This window comes from Carcharodon carcharias, chromosome 31 (genome assembly GCF_017639515.1).
Source record: "Carcharodon carcharias isolate sCarCar2 chromosome 31, sCarCar2.pri, whole genome shotgun sequence".
Classification (NCBI taxonomy): Eukaryota; Metazoa; Chordata; class Chondrichthyes; order Lamniformes; family Lamnidae; genus Carcharodon; species Carcharodon carcharias.
In genome coordinates this window covers 503,027-514,418 of record NC_054497.1, presented here as the reverse complement: position 1 = coordinate 514,418, position 11,392 = coordinate 503,027, and the positions used below count along the sequence as shown (strand labels likewise).

Here is an 11,392-nt window from a genome sequence, read left to right as displayed (position 1 = left end):
GGACTTTGAGCAGGGACATTAGGAAACGCTCCTACATATGAAGTGTGGTAGAAGGTTAGAACTCTCCAGCAATTAAAGGTAGATCAATTGTTAATTTTAAAATAGTTTTGTTAACGAGCAGTGTTAGAAGATGTGGGGCAAAGATGAGTTTATGGAGTTAGGTCACAGATCAGCCATGACCTCACTGAATGGTCGAACAGGCTCGAGGGGCCAAATGGCCTCCTCCTGTTCCTAAGTCACTAATTAGGATCAGGACTCAGTCATCCAGTCCCTCAAGCTTGTTCCACCATTCAATAAGATCCTGGATGGCCTTTCCCTCACTGCACCTTCCTGCATTTCCCTCAGATCCCTTAATTCTCTTCAGTTTCCGTAAATCTTTCCTGTGAATGTACTAAATGACGGGGAGGAGTCAGGGCCAGTGCTCTTTCACTCTTGCCGGTGAGACCACCAAAATCTCCCCGAGGCACGGAGCTGCCTCAGGGAAATTTAATTGATGTTAAAATTATGAAATAAAAGGTTTAAAAATGTATTGAAACATGTCCCCTCAGGTGACTGTGCCACGTGAGATGGGACATGTGTTTATATTTATGAATCTTTGTTTATTTATTTAATAAAAGTTTCAGGAACCCTCATCTCGCTCATGGATGAGGTTTCCTAAAAAAAACGAGAAGGCAACTTGGGCTTTTCGCCTGCCGTCCCCACCCCCCACCCCCAAACTCACCCCCACCCCCCACCACCACCCCCACCCCCCACCCCCACCGCCACCCCCATCCCCACCACCACCCCCACCCCCCCACCCACACCCCCCACCATAAGGTTGGATGTGCTATGTTAACAATTACAATAGTTGCCTGGTTAATGGCCTTAATGGGCTGTTTACATTTCTTTGGGAGCACAGCCGACTCCAGCGTACTCCTGCCGAACACATCGTGGGACTGCGCGATGACATCAGGACACATGCCTGACATCATTACGTGTCGTTTTACATGTTGGCGTGTTGGACCCACCCCCTGCACGCCGACTAAAACATCGTGCACCTTATCCTGAGCCTGTCAGCCCTATATTTCTCGACTCTCCGACCAGGGAAACAGTCTCTCAGCAGCTGACCTGCCAATCCTCGACAGAATTTTACATTTCAATTAACTATATACATATATACATATATCAGCATTCCCTCCATCTCTTTTCTCCTTGTCCCTCTGTTCACAGTTAATCTTGTGCCCTGCTTGTCCATGTATATCTGCCTCTGTGTTTCTCTCTCTCCCTGCCTCTGTGACCTGTGTCTCTCTCTCTCTAAGCCTCAATTTCCCTGAAATTCTGTGACTGTTTTACCCTCCAGCCACATCTGAGCCTATTCCCTGACTGGTCATGCATCTTTAGTTCAGTTTCTTTACAACTCTTTGTCTCTCCCTGTGTGTCGGTGTCTCTGTTCCTTGTGTGTACACCCTTTTGTTCCCTTCCTCTATGACGCTGCCCTTTTCTCCACCCACATTCAAGGAATAGTACTGGGTCAGGCATTGCTGAAACACTTGAGTTTCTGCCAAACCCCATCCATGGAATTTCCCAACTTCTCAAAAAATAATTCTTCAGCCTGTCTCGGTTTGCTTCCAGTAAGTGACGCTATGTGTTTCTAATTAATCTGCTTCAGAACAATTTTATAACTCGCCTAAGAAGCCAAAACTTTCAGAAATGTTCTCACACTAATGCGTGGCCAAGACAAACTCCTAACAATGGTAATCCTAAACAATATTAAGATTTACTCTTGTACGCCCTGAAGACTTGTGAGAAAACGTCCCTCCAAACAGAAGCGTAAAGAGTCAGAGGCTGCATAGGCAGCAGCAAAGAGGAAACCCTCGGCAATCTGATCAGCGTCAGCCAGGACACTAATCGGAGTGGGAGCTTCAGACTGCAACTGAGAAGGTAAGCATTTAAACATACTTGCTTCAGCTTTCTAGTGAGGGGCTTTCATGATACAAAATCATGTTGTGTTCTCTCGTGTCTGTCCTCCTTACCCTCTATGCTCCTCTGTCTTTTATTGGTTAGAAACACCTTAAAACACACATGTAGCTTTCACCCTAACACATCAACGTCGAACAGTATGTTGAGAATGAACCCTACTATCAAACCAGTACAAAGCTTCCAGCACACGTACAAGCCATTCGGCTCAGCTGATGTTTATGCTCCACCCAAGGCTCCGTTGTTTCACCCGACCACCCTACCTACCTTCTATACCTTTCTGCCTCATGGGGAGAGTTGTTCCCCCGTCGGGCAGGCTGGGCATGGGTGGGTGACCGGTTTCCCCGCCGCTATTTTAGGTGAGTGGACCAATTAAGGCCCGCCCAGCGTGACACACACTGAGTGCTTCCTGTACGGGCAGCGGGGAGGAGGAGGAGGAGGAAGAGTTGGGACCTGCGCCCTTTCACCCATGCCCATGTGAAAGAGCACTAATATCTCCCAGAGGCACAGAGCTGCCCGAAAACTTCAAAGAAAAATAGAAAAGAAATTCGGACATGTCTGCCCAGACCCGTTCCAGTCCAACCCGCCCGATGGGCAGAAAGTTGTCCCCTCGAGGGAGAGAGGAATAGAAGGACGCGCTGGTAGGGTGAGAGTGTCACATGAGTTGGGGCATGTCAATTAATTTTAATAAAAACATTTACTTAATGAATAAACGCTTCATGAAACCTTGTCCCGCCCGTGGATGAGCTTCCATGAGAAATGCGCCAGCCGCCTGGGCTTTTCGCCAGTCCCACCCCCTGCCAACCTTAAGGCTGACGGGCAGCCCTGAGAACCAGTTAAATTAGTTAGTTAACAGCCTCAATAGGCCTTTGATGGTTCAGTGGGCGGGGCACCCAACTCCGCTGCGCGCCCGCCAACCTGAGGGTCAGAATGACACTTGGTGACGTTGGCACGGGCGGCTGATGTCACCGCGCCTCATTTTACGTGTCGGCGAGCGGGGCCCACCCCCACTCACTGACCAGAAGATTCAGGTCCATGTGTTTATCTAGCTTCTACTTTCACTTCAGTGCTTGGACAGTGTCAGCTGTGGACCAATCAATAACGCTCTCGCCTCTGAATCAGGAGGTTGTGCGATGATGCCCTGCCCTGCAACTCGAGCACAGAGATCCAAGCTGACACTCCAGTACAACACTGAGGGAGTGCTGCTCTGTTAGGAGTGCCGTCTTTTGGATGGGATCTTAAACCAAGACCCTGTCTGCCCTCTCGGGTGGATGTAAAAGATCCAGTGGCACTATTTAGAGGAAGAACAGGGGAGTTCTCCCCGGTGTCCTAGCCAATATTTATCCCTTGTTCAACATCACAAGAACAGATTACCCAGCCATTAACAAATTGCCATTTGTGGGAGCTTGCTGTGTGCAAATTGGCTGCCATGTTGCCTACATAGCAACAGTGACTACACTTCAAAAGTACTTCAGTAAAGCACTTGGGGATGTCCTGAGGTGAATATATTAATGTAAGGCTTTGTTTTCTCTCACCTACACTACTTCATAGTGAGCAGGTTCCCTCTAATTTGTCTTTGTTGCCTGTTAGTTGAACTGTTCATTCCCTTTAAAGCTGCTGAGCAGTTCCACATGATCCCATTTCAAAGGGAATGTTGGTTTTGTGCTGACTGTCTTTTGATCTTCACTGTATATTCCAGATGCTGCGTGGCTACACGCCAGTGTAGTTCAGAGGGAACACTAATAGCGGAGTTCCACATTCTTACCATCACATTTCTCTATCATGCCCTATTTGGTTAATTGCTGCCTTTCTCACACTGATGTCTTCTAGTTTAGGAAATATTCCTGGGTGTTTAATCATTCGTATCAGTGCTGGCTGTTAGGGTGATCTCTGGTTATTCCTATCTGTGTGCTGTCTGAGGGACCTCACAGTGTCAAAGAGCTGTCAGGCTTTGAGGATACAGCTTCAGGAGTTTTTGATCCAGAGTTCATTGAGCATCTGAGGATGTAGGGATCAGATCCCAACGCAATTTTTTTCATAAACTACAGCTGCTGAGGTTACAGGTTTTCAACTCGTGTGGTTGTTGGGCTGGACAGGTTGAAGAATCAGCTCGGGAGGTCTATGATAGCGAGAGCCATATAACCCAATGGAACCCTTCAGCATTCCTGTCATGCAGTTGGCTCATGGCATTCAGCTCCAAAAGCTTCCTGTTCTTCTCGGCTGCACCTCCGGCAACAGTGACTCCCAGAAGCGGTGCACTCAGGAGATGATCTTGGCAGTCGTTCAGTTCACCAAGCCCCATCAAAGGATCAAAAGGAAGATAAGGCTTGGCAGACCAGGCCAACTGCATTAAACTCACAGCTAGATTTAATTATATTTTGAGGTTTTGGTTAAAGAAAGATTTGTATTTATATAGCATCCTTCATGGCCTCAGAATGTACCAAAGTGATTTATACTGAGTTAAACACTTTTGAGGTTGTAGTTACTATGGTAAAGTAGGAAATGTGCACAGCAAGATCCCACAGACAGTAACGTTTTAACGACTAGACAATCTGTTTAAGATCTTGGATGAGGATCACTATCGGCCAGGACACAGGGGAGAATCCCCTTTGCTATTTTACGGGATCTTCTACATCCAAAAGGCAACGCCTCCTGTCAGTGAAGCACTCCCTCAATACTGCACTGGAGTAGCACAGCCTAGGTTAGGTACTCGAGCCCCATGGAGTGGGGCTTGAACCCACAACCTTCTGACTCAGAGGTCAAAGTGCAACTTCTGAGCCACAGCTGACACTGCCACATACATCGTATTGATAGACCTAATGTCTTAAATCAGAAGGGTTACACATTGACGACAGCCTTCATTTATGTAGCACGTGTAACATAGGGAAACATTCCAATTGCTCTAGGAGCCAAATCAGACACAATTTGACAACGGCTGCAGAGAGCAATGTTCAAACAGGTGGCCAAAAGCATGGTCAAAGAGGAAGTATTTAGGGACCCCCTTAAAGGTGAAAGAAGAGCAAGGAGTGGTAAAGGATGTGGAGCGCTGGGTCACTACTGTAGGAGGACATTGATGGAAACTTCCTGAGGTTGGTAGTATCTGTGACCCAGCAGCTGAAGGACTATCACATCAACAACAAACTGAGAAGAGGTGTAATCCAGTTTTTTTTTAAATGCTGAGGGTGATGAACAGCTAATGCTGGTAGATTATTTAAATTCAGTTACATGTACAACAAGAGAAACTAAAATATAATAGGCGCCTGCATGATTTACTCAAGTGTATATGTGTACTCTTTCAAAGAGGTAAAGGAAAGAACCTGGCTTCATGTAACATGTCTTAACATGGCTCAGAGCATCTCACAGCTCCTGCAGTGTAGCAACGGCCATGTAGAGATGAAAAATTAGAAATGGGCGAGTCCCAAATACTAAGTGCTTTTTGCTATTTTATCTAATATACTCTGGATCATTGCATAGTGCAGTGACCCACCTCTCCACCTCCCTCTGCTATACCTCTTCTGTTAAGAGGCTCCTCAAAGCCCACCTCTTTAGCCAAGTTTTCAGCTACCTGCTCCATATCGCTTTATGTGGCTTGATGTCGATATTTTTGATGCCGCATGTGTTTCTATGTTGAAGGCAAATTATTGTGGACATGCTTCTGATTATGGACATGATATCTAGAGACTTGTTAGCACGATGCCTTCTTTTTGGCCATGCAGCAAGGATGCTTACACCTCAATGCGGCGTACGGGCAGACCTGCAGACACTCCAGAGACAAAGACACTGCCTGCCATATTGGTAAAGGCTCCTGTACATGGGTCTATGGGTTGCACCTAAAAATTGCATAGACAGAGGGTCTAAAGGCTGCTCAAGACCCTGCCCTCTTGCTGCGCTTCCCTTCTGACTTACCACATGTCCCCAGGGCATTGGCCTGGGACTCTGGATTACTAGTCCAGTGATATTACCACTTTTTCTTTATTCATTCATGGAAGGTAGGCATCGCTGGCTGGGCCAGCATTTAATACCCAACTCTAATTGCCCTGGAGAAGGTGGTGGGGAGCTGCCATTTTGAACCGCTGCAGTGCCTGTGCTGTAGGTACACCCACAGTGCTGTTAGGGAGGGAGTTCCAGGATTTTGACCCAGCGACAGTGAAGGAATGGTGATTTAGTTCCAAGTCTGGATGGTGAGTGACTTGGAGGGGAACTTCCAGGTGGTGGTGTTCCCATGTGTCTGTTGCCCTTGTCCTTCTAGATGGTACTGGTCGTGGTTTTGGAAGGTGCTGTCTAAGGAGCCTTGGTGAGTTCCTGCAGTGCATCTGGTAGATGGTACATACTGCTGCCACCACAGCAACATCTCCTTACTGTCCCAAATTTTCTATGGTTATTTGATTCTTTCCGCTCGCTGAGTGTCCTGCTGCTGGTGCCCATGGTTTGCAGGCAGTGAGCAGGTGAGGTTGGCACACCAATATCATGTGGTCCTGCCACCAGCCTCATTGGGGCCCTGAAGCTTCAGTGTTGAGCCTTAGCCTTTTGCCCCCCCCTGTTAACTGCAGAGGGTAGAGGAGCCGTAAGTGGAGAAGGCAGCAGAAAATGCCAAGAGTTTCTGGCAGCCATAGAAAAGGGGCAAAGGTGGCATAATTCTTGACTACTCTCTTACCCCCCTCCTCCCTGCCTCAGCTTTGAGGGTTTCCTGCACAGTGATACTCCAGGGCTGGTCAGGGGGACATTTTCTGGAGTATTTCTCCCCTCATTGGCCCTGGGTTTAATCTTTGGCTTTTTGCCTCTTCTGGGAGGTTACATAGCTGTTGGGGGGAGGGGGTAGAAGAGGAAAATTTAGGGGCAAGTGTTTAGTTTAGTTCATTATGCTGTGAGACAGGATTGATGGACTAGCTTACTCACATGGCTTATTCAATATAGGTTCAAAAAATTGACATCTAATTTTATGTTGCTATTGGCCCTAGAATCTTCAACCTCACTTTATTTCTGTGCTGCTTCTGCAGACTCCCAACCACAATTAAAACTGCCTCATTACGAGGTTGTCACTACTGTTTGGAACTCACGCTACCAGGTATGCAACAGAGCCATAAATTTCAGACCTGCCCAGGTTTGAGCTGAAATCTACGGAAAGTTGAATCCCAGCTAGGCTGGTCATAGTAGGATTGTTACAAATAGTTTCACAACCCCTTTGAGAAAGTAAACCTTCTGCTCCTGTTTGCTGGACAATGGTTATTGAATAGGTTTTTTTTACTATGCGATCATGGGATTTGAGTATCATTGGCGAAGACATTGCCCATCCCTAATTGCCCTGGAGAAGGTGGTGGTGAGCCGTCTTCTTGAACCGCTGCAGTCCATGTGGTGTAGGTACACCCACAGTGCTGTTAAGGAAGGAGTTCCAGGATTTTGGCCTGGCGACAGTGAAGGAACAGTGATGTCGTTCCAAGTCAGGATGGTTGTTTAACTTGGAGGGGATTTGCAGGTGCTGTTGTTCCCATCTATCTGCTGCCCTTGTCCTTCTAGATGGTAGACATTGTGGGTTTGGAAGGTGCTGTCAAAGGAGTCTTGGTGAGTTGCTGCAGTGCATCTTGTAGATGGTACACACTGTTACTGTGTGCCAGTGGGGAAGGGAGTCAATGTTTAAGGTGGTGGCAAGGTTGCCATTCAAACGGGTTGCTTTGTCCCGGATGGTGTTGAGTTTTTTGAGTGTTATTGGAGCTGTGCTCAATATGAGGTTGTACAGGCAATAAGAGAGTATTCCAACACACTCCTGACTTGTGACCTGTGCCTTGTAGATGGTGGACAGGTTTTGGGGAGTCAGGAGGTGAGTTAGTCTCCGCAGAGTTCCCAGCCTCTGACCTAGTCTTGTAGCCACAGTCATTATATGGCCGGCCCTGTCCACTTTCTCTCCCAGTATGTCGATTGGCACAACTATGAAGACCAGGGAAAGATTGCGAAGAGATGAGGCCTCTGTAGTTTAATACTCCGTCCAGGTTCCCCATAGGGAAGATAGCCACTTAGCAAGGTACTGTCGGAGGTCTTGTGGTGCAGTGAGTAGCATCACTGGCTCTGAGCCAGAAGTGAAAGATAATGAAAATTTTCTAAACTCATTTTTCACACGTCCCTGTTCATGTGACAGAGTCACATACGGGGAACACGATTTCCTTATTTTCAAAATCTTCAGCTCTCTGAGGCAACTCTGTGCCTTCCGGGGGCTTTCGCTGAGTGCACCCCTACCCCCCCTGAGGGGCGACCTGATCGAGGTGTACAAGATTATGAGGGGCAAGGACAGGGAGGATAGGGAGCAGCTGTTCCCCTTAGTTGAAGGGTCAGTCACGAGGAGACATAAGTTCAAGGTGAGGGGCAGGAGGTTTAGGGGGGGATGTGAGGGAAAACTTTTTTACCCAGAGGGTGGTGAGGGTCTGGAATGCGCTGCCTGGGAGGGTGGTGGAGGCGGGTTGCCTCACATCCTTTAAAAAGTACCTGGATGAGCACTTGGCACATCATAACATTCAAGGCTATGGGCCAAGTGCTGATAAATGGGATTAGGTAGGTAGGGCAGGTGTTTCTCATGTGTCGGTGCAGACTCGATGGGCCGAAGGGTCTCTTCTGCACTGTGTGTTTCTGTGATTCTGTGACTTGATACCCAGGGCAGGGGGATCAAAAATAATTCTCAGGCACACATTTAAGAGTAGAATCTGCTAAGACAGTAGAGAAAGGGGAGGTGCTGCAACTGGGGCAGTCTCAGAGTGTTTGTGTTCTGGATTTATGCCAGTTTTCAAGGAAGGATCATGTTGTAATAGTTTTGTTCAATGCAATGCCCCTCCCCATCCCCTGAGTACAATTTCTTTGTAAGTCAGAGCTGAGGAGGTGTTAGTGAAGTGGAGAAGAGTATTGGAAGTGTGTCAGTTTTAAATGCTCTTTCCAGGGAATATTTGTTCTTCCGAGCAGAGTTACATCAGCAAACTGTTTGCAATAAATCTTTGAGAAAGCCTGTTGGTGCACCAGCTACAAAGTTCGATGCAGCTCAAAGAGCACATCGTCGCATCAATCTTACCCTGTTCCCACACTGTGTGAGAGCAACACAACGTCAGAACGGTAAGAACGCCTCCAATCTTCTATTTAGTCTTAGCAATGGAAATAGATTGTGGTGATCCCACGATCTCAGATGCCCGAAGAGGGATTGGGAACTTTGGTGCTTGCATATGCTATAAGCCCCATGCTCCCTGTCAATATTTCTTGTTGGTTATGCTGGAATCGCCTTTTAAGTCTCTTCATGGTAGGAAATTGGCTGTCAGTCTTTGGGGTATGTACGGAATCATTTCGAGTAAGTGATCATTCCATTCTTTTGAACTGTTCTAATACTGACCGCTGCCTAAGCAATTATCATAGAATCCTAGAGTGGTTACAGCACAGCAGGAGGCCATTTGGCCCATTGAGTCTATGCTGGCTGTCTGCAAGAGTAACTCTGCTAGTCCCGCTCTCCCTTTCCCTGTAGCACTCCAACTATTGTCCCTTCAGATAGTTACCCAATTGTTGTGCATTGCTTTCAATCTAGAACTATTGCCATGAAGGGGAAAGGAATTGAAGAACGTGTTGATTGGGTGAGGTGAATTGAGATGGGAGAAGGCCTGTGTGGGGCATAAATACAGGCATAGACCAGTTGGGCCAAATGGCCTGTTTCTGCCCTGTAAAATTCTATGTAATTCAATGTGATCCTCATTATTTGATGCCCTCTGTATTTGTGCTCTCTGATTGTTTGGTCCTTAAAGGGGTGTGACTAGGAGTTTTGATTACCTCTGCCTGCTATATATTAGTAACATTTTTAAATACAGCAGAAAGATTTCCATATTTTACATTTAATAGTAAGCGGAGATCTAGACAATGGCCTTAATGCACACCAATTGTAGGAAAGCATTCTCTGTCCTCCTTGGTCAGCACCTGGACGAGAGGGCTGGTAAATTCAACTCACCATCTAGACAGTGGGCAACTCGTATTCACTGGAAAAACTTAGACAGCAAGGCTGATGAGCCAAGGAGAGAGGGTGAGGCAGGGGAAGATAAAATAATGGTGAAAGGAATGAGACAGAGGTTTGACTGGGAGAGAGTGTGAGTGTTGAGAAAGTCACCTCAGGGTCTTTGAGGGAGACCTGGGATGTCCAAGAGATGAGGTTGTGCTGCTGCCACAAGCTACCGCTGCTCTAGTTTGCTACGTTAGCTGGACTGAAAGAGAAAAAGCAATTCATTTTAAAAGTAATATTATTATGTTACTGGGTGCGAAATTTGACTTGGGGAGTAGAGCAAATCAGGTGACAGTGGGTCAGCTGCTTCCATTGTGCCCTGCATAGTTTTTATTCCTTTAAAGTCACTTAAAGTCTAACTTGCTCCAACTCTAAATCCTTCATTGCTTATTCGTCTGTCTCGTGTCTTAGAATGTGGGCTAGGCCAGCATTTATTGCCCATCCCTAATTGTCCTTGAGAAGGTGGTGGCACCTGCTCAAAGGCAGCTGAGTGACTTGCTGGGCCATTTCAGAGGTTTGTTAAGGATTAACCATATTGCTACACAACAGCAAGTTTCCTGGTCTAAAAGACATCAGTGAACTAGATCTGGTAGCTTGTGGCCACTGTTAATGATGTTAGCTTTTTATTCAGCTGAGTAAATTTATAGAACCTTGGTGAGGCCACAGCTGGAGTACTGTGCACAGTTCTGGTCACCACATTATAGGAAGGATGTGATTGCACTGGAGGGGGTGCAGAGGAGATTCACCAGGATGTTGCCTGGGATGAAACATTTAAGTTATGAAGAGAGGTTGGATAGACTTGGGTTGTTTTCGTTGGAGCAGAGAAGACTGAGGGGCGACCTGATCGAGGTGTACAAGATTATGAGGGGCATGGACAGGGTGGATAGGGAGCAGCTGTTCCCCTTAGTTAAAGGGTCAGACATGAGGGGGCATAAATTCAAGATGAGGGGCAGAAGGTTTAGGGGGGTTGTGAAGAAATAATTTTTTACCCAGAGGGTGGTGAGGGTCTGGAATGCGCTGCATGGGAGGGTGGTGGAGGCGGGTTGCCTCACATCCTTTAAAAAGTACCTGGATGAGCACTTGGCACATCATAACATTCAAGGCTATGGGCAAAGTGCTGGTCAATGGGATTAGGTAGGTAGGTCAGGTATTTCTCAAGTGTCGGTGCAGACTCGAAGGGCCGAAGGGCCTCATCTGCACTGTGTGACTCTATGATTCTGTGAAATCCCCCACCCACCCTGGTGGCATCTGAATTCATGTTTCATTAGCCCTGGCCGTTCGATGACTGACCTATGTTGTCATCCATCTTTGTGACCTCTTGCAGTTGGTGTCTTCCTCCATTTACCAGTCCTCGTTGCTATTGAAAGTGGATTTTGTCTTATCTCCACTAAGTGTGGATTATTATCAATTTTCTCATTTGCGATT

At 46.9% G+C, this 11,392-nt stretch overlaps 1 protein-coding gene across 2 annotated transcripts in view; it reads left to right on the top strand.

The window, feature by feature from the left end:
• Nucleotides 1-1,508: 1,508 nt before the first annotated feature.
• Nucleotides 1,509-11,392, top strand: part of LOC121271816 (cytokine receptor common subunit beta-like) — a 54,924-nt gene continuing 45,040 nt past the window's right edge. Inside the window, exon 1 of one of the 2 annotated variants that reach the window (XM_041178106.1) lies at nt 1,509-1,920. The gene's annotated coding sequence lies outside the window, so the exon portion shown is untranslated. Of the gene's footprint in view, nt 1,921-8,782; nt 9,046-11,392 lie in introns of those variants that run through there. The other variant, XM_041178107.1, reaches the window with a different exon arrangement.